Source organism: Pan troglodytes, chromosome 18 (assembly GCF_028858775.2).
Source record: "Pan troglodytes isolate AG18354 chromosome 18, NHGRI_mPanTro3-v2.0_pri, whole genome shotgun sequence".
Lineage (NCBI taxonomy): Eukaryota > Metazoa > Chordata > Mammalia > Primates > Hominidae > Pan > Pan troglodytes.
Genome location: NC_072416.2, coordinates 23,956,521 through 23,968,987, shown reverse-complemented (window position 1 = coordinate 23,968,987; position 12,467 = coordinate 23,956,521). Strand labels below are relative to the sequence as shown.

The following is a 12,467-nucleotide window of genomic DNA, read 5'->3' as shown; positions in this document are numbered from 1 at the left end:
GGGAGGTTGCAGCGAGCTGAGATCATGGCAGTACAGTCCAGGCTCGGCAAGAGAGGGAGACTGTAGAAAGAAAGGGGAGAAGGAGAGGGGGAGAGGGGGAGAGGGGGAGAGGGGGAGAGGGGGAGAGGGGAAGAGGGGAGAGGGAGAGAGGAAGAGGGAGAGGGGGAGAGGGAGAGGGCTCGGGAGAGGGCTCCTCTGTTTCTTTAACTTCTCCCCTTCTAGTATAAATGTGATTGAGTTATTCAACCTATGAAATATTTTCTGTCCTTATCACAAATCTGGGTGAATTTTCATTCTTCATTTTGCCTCACAGTTAACTTTCTTCAAAGTATAATCCACATTTTTAGCTTCACTTCTGGTTACCAGATGACATGCTTTGGCTGTGTCCGCACCCAAATCTCATCTTGAATTGTAGCTCCCATAATTCCCACATGTCATGGGAGGGATCTGGTGGGAGGTAATTGAATCACGGGGGTGGGCCTTTCCTGTGCTGTTGCTGTGATAGTGAATATGTCTCATGAGATCTGATGGTTTTAATGGGAGTTCCCCTGCACAAGCTTTCTTGCCTGTCACCATGTGAGACATGACTTTGCTCATTTGCCTTCTGCTGTGATTGTGAGGCCTCCCCAGCCATGTGAATCTGTGAGTCAATTAAATCTCTTTCCTTTATAAATTACCCAGTCTTGGGTATGTCTTTATTAGCAGGATGAGAACGGACTAATAAACTAGACTACTGTTTATCCCGCAGGATGCAGACTCTGCCAACCCCATTTTCCTGCTGATGTGATGAAGTGAGGAGAAAATAATTACACTATTCGGGCTGTCATTACCACCACCCACTTAACCCTAGTGCAATTGTTCTTGCCAACCTCATCAATGAAGTTCTACTTACTAAAGCCAATATATACTACCCAGGCTTTACCTCGACTTAGTCTTCCCGGCATTTGACACATTTGATAATTCCCTTATTCTTGAAATTCTCCCCACACTTAGCTTCTTTCCAAGGTTACACCCTCTCTTCCAGGTAGCATGTGCAGCCAATGACTGGCAGATGCAGAGATACAAAAGCTAACAACCTTGCTTCAACTGGGGGACTTGTGAAAGGCCATCTTGCTGCAGAGCTCTCAGTAAGATGGACCAAGGTCTTAGGTGCAACTGAATTGCAGGTCATCTTCTCCTTCTGCCCAGCCTTGCCATACTTACACCCTTACAGCAACTTGTCTGGCATAGGTTAGATATAATGTTGAAAGAACTTGCCTTTTACTTTAACAGTTTCAAAGAACACAAAAGACACTCTTGTTTTAGATTCTGCTCTTACTCCTTCACTCTTTCTCTTTTTTTTTTTTTTTTTTTGAGACGCAGTCTCGCTGTCGCCCAGGCTGGAGCGCAGTGGCGCGATCTCGGCTCACTGCAGGCTCCGCCCGCCGGGGTTCACGCCATTCTCCTGCCTCAGCCTCCCGAGTAGCTGGGACTACAGGCGCCCGCCACCTCGCCTGGCTAACTTTTTGTATTTTTAGTAGAGACGGGGTTTCACTGTGTTAGCCAGGATGGTCTCAATCTCCTGACCTCGTGATCCGCCCGCCTCAGCCTCCCAAAGTGCTGGGATTACAGGCGTGAGCCACCGCGCCCGGCCCACTCGGTCTTTAAAAGTTTATTTCCCTCTCCAGAATCCATTGGCTGCATCAACAACATAAATATCAATACATACCATATTTCCCATCTCCCCTCCCTAGCCATCTACCTATTACCTGAACCTGAGTCATTCATTATGCTTCTCACATCTTAGACTGTAATAGCATTTTACCTGTAGGATATCTTTTGTGATGCTAAAGCCATCAATGAACACATCTCCAGAGGTAGGACTTGCTTCCCCAGTAAAAATTTGGAAAGTAGTTGTTTTTCCAGCTCCATTGAATCCAAGCAATCCAAAGCACTCCCCGTTTTGGACTGCAAGGGAGATATTTTTTACAGCCAGAATGGCTGGACACTTAAAATATATCTAAAAAAAAATTCAGGAAACACAATTCAGTAAAGAATACTTACAGGTAAAATACAATCAGTAATATCTCAGACCCCTATGGATCACTACTTGAGACAGTTTCATGATAACTCTTCTGTTCTACTGGGAGAATACATATAGAGCCCAAAGAACCACAGTGAGCCCTTGGCACCAGTGGCACACTCTTAAGTAGAAATGAAGCCAGAGTATGTTAGCCATTGAATTGTATTACCTTTATGAGTTCTTTAATAAGTACTATGGAATTCAGCAACTCCTGAGGCTGCTCCAGGATTCTCTTTCTTTCGTTTTGTACGTCGTCATCTTCAGATTGCCCAGATAACTCCTTGGACACTATACCCTGTATTTTCAAAACAAAAATTATAGAGGCAGATACCCTTTAGGCATCTGTTTTAGCCTGGGTGGCTTCATAAAAGCTAAATTGAGGGATAATATTAAAAAGATGTTAAAACAGAAAGTTTGAGTCATTTCTAAGAGACTTCTTGAATATCACTTCAGTGCTCACGAACAATTTGATAACCTGTGAGTAATGAATAATTCACCAGGGAAAGAAGAGTGAGGACCAGAGGAGAGGAAAAAGGCACTCAGACGGTAGAGAGACTATGAATTAACATGCTACAATGCATACTTTAATACTTTGAAAGACAACTTAAAGCATTTAAAACAGTAAAACGATTTTATCACCTGGATCCTTAAGAAGAAAATCATCTCAAGAGAGTAAAAAAGCTTTTAAACATGGAGTAATGAGTTTGTAATGATAAGTACCCTTTGAAGGGAATGGGAGCTAAGAAATTCAGCAAGATTTAAAAGGACTTTTCCTAAGAAACTCACTGGACCCCATGGTCTGTGTTTGCAAGATAAATGTTGCAGATATTAATGCTCTTTAGTCACCTTGACTAGACCAAGTAGTTTCAGAAAGCTGATCCAAACATGTTAGAGCAGAAATTTGGCATAATTTTCAAGACATTTTTGTCCAGTTATTTCAGAACACATTGATTTCTGTTTTCTATAGATTAAGAAATTAGGATTACATAACTTGTTTTTTCATGAGGTGAATCAGACACCTCATGAAAAATTGAAGCCACGCTGAGATCAAACAAATCTGATTTGCTACAACCACAGAATATTCAACACATAGAAAGAATAATAAGAACTGACTCTTTTTTTTATGAAGGAGAGAGAAAAAGTCAGTAAGACTTGATATGGAATAATTTTGAGACTTCCAGAATAGCAGTTTAACAGGTCTGTGAACCTGTACCCCAGTGAAACTGGTGAAAGTTATTTTAAAATATAACCACTTAAAGCCTTTAGTAATGATCCTGCCTTAGTCCATTTTCTGTTGCTTACAACAGAATACCTAAAACTGCGTAATTTATATAAAGAAAAGCAATTTATTTATTGCAATTATGGAGACTGGGTAGTCCAAAGGCATGGTTCAGCCTCTGGTGAGGGCTTACTCCTGGTGGGGGCTTTCTACAGAGTCCCGAGGCAGCCCAGAACATCACCTGGTGAGAGAGCTGACATGCTAACATGCTTACTCAGGTTGCTTTCCCTCTTCTTATAAAGCTACCAGTTCCACCTCTATGTTAACTCATCAATCCATTAATCAACGGATTAATCCATTCATGAGAGCAGAGCCCTTGGGATCCAATCACCTCTTAAATGCCCCATCTTTCAATACTGCCACACTGGGGGTTCAGTTTCCAACACAAGAAATGTGGGAAATAACATTCAAACTGTAGCAGATCCTAAGGGCATACAGCAAATGAAGAAACATTTATTCAAGAAAATCTATTAGACTTGTTAAGAACAGTGAAATCCAGTGGCATTTGAATCATGGTCTACCCCTGTCCCCCGAGGCCAGTGTGACAGAATGTTACTTTAGGCAGGTTCAGCCACAAATATTAGACTCCCTTTTCCCCCAGCTTCCAATCAAGGACTAAGGTATATTTCTGTAATGGGAAGAAGGTTAGCATTTCTCATCCCATCCCTAGCAACCTGTTGCAGAGGTTAAATTTTGGGCAAGTACAGCTATGACTTTGGGTCTCCCTTCTTCAACTCAGTCCCTACTCATAAGGTGGAGGCTACCTTGGGCATGAGGTGCTATACTGGGGACTGGGCCCTGGCTCATTCATAGGGAAAAGGTTTCATGCTTGGAGAGGCAAGCCAAGAAGACCAGAGACTGCTGTCCTCCACTGAACATCCAGCCCTGAAGCAGAAAAGCATTCCATTATCCCAGCTCAGAGATTTTGCCCAGGGGAGAGTTGGGCCATAAGACAGAGAACGCCGCTGCTCTCCCCAATTTAATTGACTCAATTTAAAACAGAGGATGGGGGAAGTTAAAGCCTAAGGATGCTGTAAAAAACAGGCTGGGCCCTGTGGCTCAAACCTGTAATCCCAGCACCTTGGGAGGCCGAGGCGGGCAGATCACATGAGGTCGGGAGTTCGAGACCAACCTGATCAACATGGAGAAACCCCATCTCTACTAAAAATACAAAATTACCTGGGCATGGTGGCGCATGCCTATAATACCAGCTACTCAGGAGTCTGACGCAGGAGAATCACTTGAACCCGGGAGGCAGAGGTTGCAGTGAGCCAAGATTCTGCCATTGCACTCCAGCCTGGGCAACAAGAGCGAAACTCCATCTCAAAAAAAAAAAAAAAAGAAAAAAGAAAAAAGAAAGGAGGTTTTGGTGGAAAGCAATTAAGAGGTGACAGATAGCTAGCTCCATTACAGATATAAATCAAACCATAGACTAGCTAGTTTACTAAAGAGAACCAAGGAAAAAGACAGCTATGAAGAGTCCTCCTGGGGTGAAGATGAAGCTTAAACACTGACTTCAAACTACTCATGTAATTTAATTGGATCAATTTTTGGAGAAATTCACACCCCAGGGCATTTTTGAAACCAGTAAGAAATAAGAGATTTATCAAGTGTAATAGCTGGATTAATATTAAACTTAGTGGAGTTTAATAGCTGGATGTGGTCATAAAAAGAGACAGTCAAGAGCCTTGCAAAAATCACTGTCATCCAGGGATGACTGTGCCCATGCCCAGGTCTGCACCCTCTGAGGAACAACATCTGAGGCTCCACACTGGAAGGGAAAGACTTCACTGAAACAGCCCACAAGTCACTAAACAATAAACTAGCAAACAGTAACAGGTCCCTTGGTGAGAACAGTACCCACGGTTACCAAGGATATATTATCTAAAAAGTTCATAGTTCAGTAAAAAAATTACAACATGTGCAAAGAAATATAAAAGTATGTGTCACATACAGGAAAAAAACAGGCAATAGAAACTGTGAAAGTGACCAGACATCAGCTGCAACAGACAAAAGCTTTAAAGTAGCCATTACAAATATATTCTAAATGTAAAAGAAACCATGCTTAAGGAGATGAAGAGCGGCCGGGCGCGGTGGCTCACGCCTGTAATCCCAACACTTTGGGAGGCCGAGGCGGGCAGATCACGAGGTTAGGAGATCGAGACCATCCTGGCTAACATGGTGGAACCCCATCTCTACTAAAAATACAAAAAAAGTTAGCCGGGTATGGTGGCGGGTGCCTGTAGTCCCAGCTACTCAGGAGGCTGAGGCAGGAGAATGACGTGAACCTGGGAGGCGGAGCTCGCAGTGAGCTGAGATTGTGCCACTGCACTCCAGCCTGGGCGACAGAGCGAGACTCCGTCTCAAAAAAAAAAAAAAAAAAAAAAACATAGTGAAAAAATAATTGAAAGAATTGAAATGTTGCTTTATAAAATTTTCATTCATTGCAAAGGAAAGCAGCAAAGGATGAACTGAGGAACAAACAAATGATACAGAATAAACGTAAAATGGCAAATATATCCAACTATATCAATAATGACATTAAATGTGAATGGATTAAACAATGCAAACACAAGGCAGAAACTGTCAGACTGGATTTTTAAAAGCTGCAACTATATGCTGTTGTGATGGTTAATGTTACATGTCAACTTGGTTAGGCCAAGATAGACAGATATTTGGTAAAACACTAATCTAGATGTTGGTGTAAAGATATTAAAACCACCTTTGCAAAAATTATAACTGAGAAAATAATGACAGTGAAAGAGATCTAACTTAACAGACTCCATCTTGCTTCTAACTTCCAAGCTGTCCTGGTTCATTCCTGGGCATAGGCTGCACTAACTTTGAGAGGAACTTAGTTTGTAGTTTAACTTTAAAACAAATACAATAACAGCACTTTCCCAAAACAACCCTTTTCCTGCCTGGGGACTAGACTGTCTTTGCAGGACTAACAAATTAGTTACAAGATTAGAAATCATGGTTTAGGGGTCATTCAGCTAGAGGCTGCAAGATTCTGAACCTCCCCAAATTGCTCTGGGGGATAACATTACTGATCTTAGGTTAAAACCTAAGATGTTTTGCTGACCCTGCACTCAATGAATCAGCTGGCACCACCCAGATTGATAAACTGACTCATCTGGTCTTGTGGCCCTCACACAGGAGCTAACTCAGTGCAAGAGGACAACTTTGACTCCCTAAGATCTCATCTCAGACATGACCAATCAACACTCCCCACTTCCTGACCCCCTACCCACCAAATTATCCTTAAGAATCCCAATCCCCGAGTTTTTGGGCAGGCTGATTTGAGCAATAATAAAACTCCAGTCTCCCATCCAGCCAGCTCTGTGAATTAAACTATTTCTCTACTGCAATTCTCCTGTTTTAATAAATCAGCTCTGTCTTGCCTGTGGGAAAGGAGAACTCATTGGGTGGTTACAGTATTTTAAAATCTTCCCTGGGTCTCCAGCCTGCTATCCTACCCTTCAGATTTTAAACATAACAGCATCCACAATCATGTGAGCCAATTTCTTAAAATCTCAATCTCAATTAAACTCTCTCTCTGTCTCTGATAGTCCACGATTAATGTGGCAACAAATATCTGAAACCATTGGATACTCATAATCAAATACTTACAAGATGCAAGATTCTGGGTGACCATGTATCCGTGTATATGATACTGGTGAACATTTTTGTCAAACTAACAAGCATAATGAGATTAGCTAGATGCTTCTAATATTGCAGGACAAAATAGGGAAAGAAAAGGATAAGCTTAGGGATTCAAATTTCCAGACGAAGGGCTACATAAATGACCTTAAATGTCTATGTCTGTCAAGAAAGAGACTCATATCCTATAGCCACAGGGCTGAGATTGCTGAAAACAAACCCACAGCCTCATTCTGTGGGTGGCTGAATTACAATATAAATTGAATTCCCAACTTTGCAGAGTAACTACCATTAAAGTGAAGGCATTGCTTAGGAAGGAATGATATCCTGAAGACTGGAATGAGGACAAATGAGAAGATTCTGATGAAGCTGGGAACGCTGAACTCCTACATTCTTATGAGACTTCTTTGCCAGTAGAAGCAGGTTCTCTGCACCTATGTAAAAAAATTAACACTGCTGCAGGGTGCAGTGGCTCACGCCTGTAATCCCAGCACTTTGGGAGGCCCAGTCAGGTGGATCATGAGATCAGGAGATTGGGACCATCCTGGCCAACATGGTGAAACCTTGTCTCTACTAAAAATAGAAAAATTAGCTGTGCGTGGTGGCACGTGCCTGTAGTCCCAGCTACTCGGGAGACTGAGGCAGGAGAATCACTTGAACCCAGGAGGTGGAGGTTGCAGTGAGCTGAGATCACACCACTGCACTCCATCCTGGTGAGAGAGCGAGATTCCATCTCAAAAAAAAAAAAAAAATTAACACTGCTTTGTCTAAGAAAACTATAATGGCCTCCCCTGAAGTAGATGTCTTGCAAAACATTGTTGATTCTTCTCAGGACCCATCTCCACACCTTTTTGGTTTTAGAGCCATAACTAGAGTCATTACTACCAGGCCCCTAAAGGTGAGGTACAAAATGTGACTTATGAGGAGCTGTGCTACACTCCAAAAGAACCACAGCACCAGTCAGGTCCCCATATCCTCCAGACTCCAAGTACTTAAGTACTTAACAGTACTGAGCCTCCAGTCCTGCCCAGACACCAGGACAGATCCCAAAGTCCCAGGATCCAGGCCATACTTTGTCCCCGGAACACCCCACCATCCACAACATGGAGCTGGCTCCCACAGTCCTACACCTCAGGCCTTCCCCGACACCAGGCTGACCCTCATAGCCCTAGTCATCAAGTTGGTACTCACAGACTGAGCCTTCAGGCCTTATTCTGTGGATACAGGCCACAGATTGGGCACGGAGCAGCCCCTGTGGTCCCAGGCTCCAGTCCAGTGAAACAGGTTTGATGTCCAGAAAGAACCTAAGCTATGGACCAGTCTCCAAACCAGGCAGTCTTTGGACCCACTCCAATACCAGGTCAGCCCTACAGATTCAGGCTCCAGGCCTACCTCAGGGCCAGGACAGTGCCAGTGGTCCTGGGCTCTGAACCATCCCCAGACTTGGCAGACTCCCATAGTCATAAGCCCTAGGCCAGATCCAGTGGCTCCAGGTACTAGGCCGGCATCCATGATCTTAGAACTCAGACCAGCGCCCACGGAACCAGGCTCCATGCTGGCTCTAGCACCAGGCTGGCTTCACCTTCCAGGATGGCCTTTATTGTCCCACGCTCCAGCAGACCCTGGGTTCAATCTTTTCCCAGTAGACCTAATAAGCCAGACCACCAGGAGATACAAGCTTCAGGCCCAACCTCATGGTCCCAGGCACCATACCTACCTAGCTGCTATCCCTGGCAAAAGAACAGCCTGCCCAAAGACTCCAGCAGCAAATCTGTACTTGAAACATGCCAGACAGTCTGCTCAGAATCTGTGAACAGCTGACAAGTGAAAGGCTTTCCTGGAAAAAGCCAATCTACAAAAACTGGAATAAGTTCCTACTTATTCAAATGTGCATACATCAAAGTAAGGCAAAAAGAAACAAAGAACGAAGGAGATCATAATGCCACCAACGCCAAAACAAAAAAACACAAGTCTCTCCCACGAGCTGACACTCTTCAAAATGATACACAAATAGTCTGAGAAAGAATTCAAAATAATTGTTTTAAAGAATGTCAAACATACTTCAAGAAAATACAACAACAACAATGAACAAGTCAATTAGATCAGGTAAACAATAATGACTCAAACGAGAAATTTAGCAGACAGATTGAAATTATTTTTTAAAAATCAAACAAAAATTCTGGAGCTGAAAAATACAACAAATGAAATAAAAATTGCAATAGAGAGCATGAACAGAAGACTTGATCAAGCAGAAGAATGAATCTATAGTTCATTTGAACATGCAGACAAATTATTTGAAAACAGAAGAGAAAAAAGATTAAAAATAATGAAAAAGAATAAAGAAATCTTATGGGATTTATGAGATAGCATCAAAAGAGCAAATACTTGACCTCTAGGAGTTAGCAAAGGAGAAAAAAAAAGCAAATGGTTAGAAAGTTCATTTAAAGAAATAATAGCAGAACACTTTGCAAATCTGGGGAAAGATATACATTTCCAGGTGCAGGAGGGTCAAGTATATTCAACCAGATTCAATTTAAACAATACTACACCAAGACATGTTAAAATCAAACTGGCAAATTCAAGCATAAAAAGAGGACCTTGAAAGTGGCAAGAGAAAAAAGCAAATAACATATATAAAGGAGATCCAATAAGGCTAGCAGTGAATTTCTCAACAGAGATCTAGCAGACCAGAGGAGGGTGGGATGATATATTTAAAGTGCTCAAGGAAAAACAAAATTGTCATTCAAGAATCCTATACCCTGCAAACTTGTCATTCATAAATGAAGGAGAGATAAAGGCTTTCCTAGGCAAACAAAATCTAAGGGATTTTGTTACCACCAAGCCTGTCTTACAAGATATGCTAACAAAATTTCTTCAAGATGAAAGAAAAGGGTGCAAATGAGTAACAGAAGAACATGAAAATATGAAACTCACTGGTAAAAGTAAGCATACAGTCAAATGCAGAATACTCCAATATCGTAATGGTGGTATGAATCACTTTTAACTTTAGCATAAAGGTTAAAAGACAAACTGTGGTATTTTCTTAAGAGATACATAATATAATGGAAAGTAAACTGTAACATTAAAAATTTTTAATGTGGAAAGGGAGTGAAATTGTAGAATTTTAAAATGTGATCAAAATTAAGTTATTATCACCTTAAAGTAGCCTGCTAGAACTATAAAAATTTTCTTGGGAAGCCTTATGGTAAATGCAAAACCACAAAGCAGATAAAAAGAGATAGAAAATAAAGACTTAGCTGGGCACGGTGGCTCACGACTGTAATCCCAGCACTTTGGGAGGCCGAGGTAGGCGGATCATGAGGTCAAGAGATCGAGACTATCCTGGCTAACATGGTGAAACCCCGTCTCTATTAAAAATACAAAAAAATTAGCTGGGCATGGTGGCAGGCACCTGTAGTCCCAGCTATTCGGGAGGTTGAGGCAGGAGAATGGCGTGAACCCTGGAGGCAGAGCTTGCAGTGAGCTGAGATCCCGCCACTGCACTCCAGCCTGGGCAACAGAGGGAGACTCCATCTCAAAAAAAAAAAAAAAAAAAAAAAAAAAAAAAAAAAAGAAAAGAAAGACTTAAAACATACCAGTAGAGAAAATTATTTAATCAATAAGGTGATAGCAAGAGAGGGAAAAAAGGAACAAAGGATCTACAAAATAATCATAAAACAACAAAATGAAAGTAGTTATCCATCAATAATTATGTTCAATTTAAATGAATTAAATTCTCCAATCAAAAGATATATAGTGGTTGAAATATATGCTATCTATAAGAGACTAATTTCACCTATAAGGACACACCTAGACTGAAAATGAAGGGATAAAAATAATATTTTATACAAATGGAAACCAAAAAAAGAACAGGAGTAGCTATGCTTAGATAAAATAAGCTTTAAGTCAAAAATTGTAAAACAAGACAAAGAAAGTCATTATATCATGATGCAGGAGACAATTCATCAAGAGGATGTAGCAATTATAAACATACATTCACCCAACATCGGATCACCTAAATATATAAAGCAAGTATTAATCAATCTGAAGGGAGAGATAGACAGTAATACAAGGATAGTAGGAAAATTCAATACCATACTTACAGCAATGTACAACTCATCCACTCAGAAAATCAATACAGAAACATTGGACTTAAACAACATTTTAGACCAAGTGGAACTAATAGACATATATAGAACATTTGATCCAACACCAGTAGAATACAAATTCTTCTATAGTGTACCCAGAACGTTCTCCAGGAGAGTTCATATGTTAGGCTATAGTACAAGTCTTAACACATTTCAAAAGACTGAGATCATATCAAGTATATTTTCTGACCACAGTGATATCAGACTAGCAATCAATAACATGAGTAATTTTGGAAAATTCACAAATACATAAAAATCAAACAATATATTTCCAAATAATGAGTTAAAGAACAAATTAAAAGGGAAGTTTAAATCTTGAGATAAATGAAAGAGGAAACACAACATAACAAAATATAGATGCAAAAGTTCTCAACAAAATACTAGCACAAATAGTATTTCTCACAAAATACTAGCAATGTGGTTGAGTTCTTAACCAAACTCAATAGCACATCAAGAAGATCATTTACCATACCAAGTGACATTTATCCCAAGAATACAAGGATGGCTTAACATAACAGAAATCTGTAAATGTGACACCATATTAATAGAAGAAAGGACAAAACCATATGATTCATCTCAATAAATACAGAAAAAATAGTTGACAAAATTCAACACCCTTTTACGATAAAAAGGCTCTCAACACATTAGGTATGAAAAGAATGTACCTCAACACAATGAAGGTCATATATGACACACCTGCATCAAACATCATACTCAATGGAGAAAAATTGAGAGCTTTTTCTCTAAGATCAGGAATAAGGCAATGATGCCTATTCTTGCCACTTTTATTCAGCATAGTCCTGAAAGTCCTAGTTAGAGCAATTAGGCAAGAAAAAGAAATAAAAGTTATCCAAATTGAAAAGGAATAAATTGAATTGTCCCTGTTTGCAGATGCCATGACCCTACATATAGAAAACCCTAAATATTTCACCAAAAATCTGTTAGAACTAATAAATGAATTTAATAAATTTGTAGGATACAAAATCAACATTCAAAAATCAGTATTTCTATTCATTAATAACTACCTATCAAAAAAATCTAAAAAATAATCTCATTTACAATAGCATAATAATACTTACCAATAAATTTAATGAAAGAGCTGACAGGTCTGCAAACTGAAAACTATAAAATAGTGATTAAATATTTTGTAGAAGACAAAATCAATGGAAGATATCCTGTGTTCATGGATTGGAAAAATTAATATTGTTAAAATATTTATACCATCCAAAGTGGTCTGCACATTCAATGCCATCCCTATCAAAATTCCAATGGCCCTTTCCACAGAAATAGAAAAAACAATTCTCAGATTCATATG

General features: G+C 40.3%; 1 protein-coding gene across 1 annotated transcript in view; it reads right to left on the bottom strand.

Moving 5' to 3' along the window:
- The window catches only part of LOC100613237 (putative protein SNX29P2), a 114,393-nt gene that overhangs the window by 97,493 nt on the left and 4,433 nt on the right, over window positions 1-12,467 (bottom strand). The window contains exons 2-3 of the transcript XR_010152307.1: window positions 2,232-2,357; window positions 1,805-1,999 (exon numbers count right to left, since the gene is read on the bottom strand). The gene's annotated coding sequence lies outside the window, so the exon portion shown is untranslated. The remainder of the gene's footprint in view (window positions 1-1,804; window positions 2,000-2,231; window positions 2,358-12,467) is intronic.